This window comes from Rattus norvegicus, chromosome 1 (assembly GCF_021556685.1).
Source record: "Rattus norvegicus strain SHRSP/BbbUtx chromosome 1, alternate assembly SHRSP_T2T, whole genome shotgun sequence".
In the NCBI taxonomy this organism is placed as follows: Eukaryota; Metazoa; Chordata; class Mammalia; order Rodentia; family Muridae; genus Rattus; species Rattus norvegicus.
Window position 1 is genome coordinate 18752867 of NC_141534.1, and position 3643 is coordinate 18756509.

The following is a 3643-nucleotide window of genomic DNA, read 5'->3' on the forward strand; positions in this document are numbered from 1 at the left end:
CATTCGGGTTGACAACTTAAGACATGAATGCTAGACAAGACAAGTTCCATTCTAGTATTCAAGTTAAGCCATGGATATTAGACAAGGCAAGCCCCCTGCTACAGTTGAATACTCCAAACAATGGAAACAGGATAAACGTACAACAAAGATAATATTCCCAAGGAAATCCCCTATTCCTAAATCCTAATTGGTGGAATAACTTGGCATAGATATTTGGGGATTTGGGGCTTAAAAGCCCTGGAAGATCTTAACTTGGTCATGGTTGTTCCCGAATCCGGTCCGTGGCTCTGGTTAATCAGTCTTGGGTGTATGCTCAATAAACTATGGCTGTCTAACTGAGATCAGCTGTGTGGTCTGTGAAGCAATTCCTGGACCCCAACATTATAAAGTAAAACAAGCTACCTCTCCACACAGGTTGTGGCTCCAGACACTCGGCAAAATGAAGATTGAGGAGGTGAAGAGCACCACGATGATGCAGCACATCGCCTCCCATAGTCACATGAAAGGTCTTGGGCTGGACGATAGACGCCTGGCCAAGCAGGCGATTTCGGAGCTCGTGGGCCAAGAGAACGTGAGAGAGGCACGTGGCATCCCAGTCAAATTAATCAAAAGCAAGAAAATGGCTGGGAGAGCTGTCTTGTTGGCAGGGCCTACTGAAACTGGAAAGACAGCCTTGGCTCTGGCTATTGCTCAGGAACTGGGCAGTAAAATTCCTTTCTGCACGATGGTGGCTAGCGAATATACTCAACGGAGATGGAGAAGACAGAGGTTCTGATGGAGAACTTGCTCAGGGGTATTGGGCTGTGGATAAAGGAGACTAAGGAAGTTTATGAAAGGGAGGTGACAGAGCTCACTCCCTGTGAGACAAAGAGTCCTATGGATGGGTATGGCAAAACCATCAGCCATGTAATCATAGGGCTGAAGACTGCCAAAGGAACCAAACAGAGGAAGCTGGATCCCAGTATTTTTTGAAAGTTTGCAGAAAGAATGAGTAAAGTCTGGAGATGCGATTTACATTGAAGCTAACAGTGGAGCTGTGAAGAGGCAAGATAGGTGTAACACCTATGCTACAGAATTTGACCTTGAGGCTGAAGAGTACGTCCCTTTGCCAAAGGGAGATGTGCACAAGAAGAAGGAAATCATACAAGATGTGACTTTGCTTGAACTGGACGTGGCTGATTCACGGCCTCAGGGTGGGCAAGATATTTTGTCTATGACGAGCCAGTTGTTGGAGCCAAAAAAGACAGAGATCACAGATAAACTTCGAGGGGAGATCAACAAGGTGGTGAACAAATGCACTGACCAGGGCATTGCAGAGTTGGTCCCTGGAGTGGTTTGTCAATGAGGTCCATATGCTGAATATCGAGTGCTTTACCTACCTGCACCGAGCCCTGGAGTCCTCCTCCATCACCCCCATTGTCATCTTTGCATCCAACCGAGGCACTGAGGACATCACTTCACCATGCAGCATCCCATTGGTCCTGTTGGACCAGGTGATGATCATCAGGACCATGCTGTATACGCCACAGGAGACGATGCAGATCATTAAGAAGGAGGGAATCTTATTTATAATAGCCAGAAGCTGGAAAGAACCCAAATGCCCTTCAACAGAGGAATGGATACAGAAAATGTGGTACATCTACACAATGGAATATTACTCAGCTATCAAAAACAATGACTTTATGAAATTCGTAGGCAAATGGTTGGAACTGGAAAATATCACCCTGAGTGAGGTAACCCAATCACAGAAAAACACACATGGTATGCACTCATTGATAAGTAGCTAAGCCCAAATGCTTGAATTACCCTAGATGCATAGAACATATGAAACTCAAGACGGATGATCAAAATGTGAATGCTTCACTCCTTCTTTAAAAGGGGAACAAGAATACCCTTGGCAGGGAATAGAGAGGCAAAGATTAAACAGAGACTGAAGGAACATCCATTCAGAGCCTGCCCCACATGTGGCCCATACATATACAGCCACCCAATTAGACAAGATGGATGAAGCAAAGAAGTGCAGACTGACAGGAGCGGGATGTAGATCGCTCCTGAGAGACACAGCCAGAATACAGCAAATACAGAGGCGAATGCCAGCAGCAAACCACTGAACTGAGGATAGAACCCCTGTTGAAGGAATCAGAGAAAGAACTGGAAGAGCTTGAAGGGGCTCGAGACCCCTTATGTACAACAATGCCAAGCAACCAGAGCTTCCAGGGACTAAGCCACTACCCAAAGACTATACATGGACTGACCCTGGACTCTGACCTCATAGGTAGCAATGAATAGCCTAGTAGGAGCACCAGTGGAAGGGGAAGCCCTGGGTCCTGCTAAGACTGAACCCCCAGTGAACTAGACTGTTGAGGGGAGGGCGGCAATGGGGGAGGGTGGGGAAGGGAACACCCATAAAAAACAAAACAAAACAAAAAGGACGGCATCAACAACAGTGAGGAGGCACTGAACTACCTTGGGGAGATGGGCACCAAGACCATTCTGAGGTATTCAGTGCAGCTGCTGATCCAAGTCAACCTGCTGACAAAGATCAATGGGAAGAACAGTATAGAGGAGGAGCATGTGGAAGAGATCAGCAAGCTCCTCTTTGACGCCAAGTCCTCTCCCGAGATTCTGGCTGACCAGCAGGACAAGTACATGAAGTAACGTTGGGTTTGGAGTTGCACCCAGAGGACAGACCCCACACAGTGGACAGGGTCTTGCCTCAAGAATGCCTTGTAAATTATCAAACCTCCATGGTTGTTTGGAAGAAACCCCTTCCCACCTAGCTTGTTTTCTAATAAAACTGAATTTTATTTTGATGATTAAAATAGGTAAAGAAGGACAAATCAAAATGGCCTAAAAACAACTTAAGAATGAAATAGACCTTAGTTCTTGGTCTTTGTCCCCAAGACCAAAATATTAAGGCATATTAATGACTTGAATATAAGTAAAATGCTAAAAATAAAAAAGTGCATATTTAAACATTTTTAAGTAGAAAAGGTCTTTCTTATGAGAAAAACAAACAAACAAACAAACAAACAACCCCCAAATACCCAAAAACCCTAAGAACAATCAGGGGAAAATTCAGAAATGATTATATATGGAAATTTAAACAAAATGAGAGAAAATAAGATGAGATGAATATTTGTGCAATTATGTCTAAATAATATGCTTAGAAACAAAGCAACTCAGGATAATTGAGGACTGAACAGTGGCAAGAAGTTAAGAGACACATTTCTTGCAGAAATCTTGGGTTTGATTCTTAGCTTCCACACGGTAGAACTGTCTGTATCCAGGGGACCTGACAATGCCCTCTGGTCCCCATAGACACTATATGCACAAACATGCATGCAGGCAAAATATCCATACTTCTAAAAGAGTAATCTTTAAGAATTTTTATAAGATACATATACCAGAGGATCAAAGTATCCTACTTCCAGGTATGAACTCAAATGACCTCAACAAAGACAGAATCCAACAGGCATATGGATTCTAGGCACTGTTTAGAATAGTTAGGATAAGGAGTCAGCCTTTGTTGTCAACAGTAAAGAAACTCAGTGCGTGTGTGTATGAGTGTGTGTGTGTGTGTGTGTGTGTGTGTGATATTATTTAATGTTAATCTTAAAAATATATTTTTGTTACTTGTAAA

General features: G+C 43.6%; 1 pseudogene; it reads left to right on the forward strand.

Annotated features, from left to right (window-relative positions):
- The first annotated feature begins 439 nt into the window (after positions 1 to 439).
- Ruvbl1-ps2 (RuvB-like AAA ATPase 1, pseudogene 2) lies at positions 440 to 2683 on the forward strand (annotated as a pseudogene).
- The last annotated feature ends 960 nt before the right edge of the window (positions 2684 to 3643 follow it).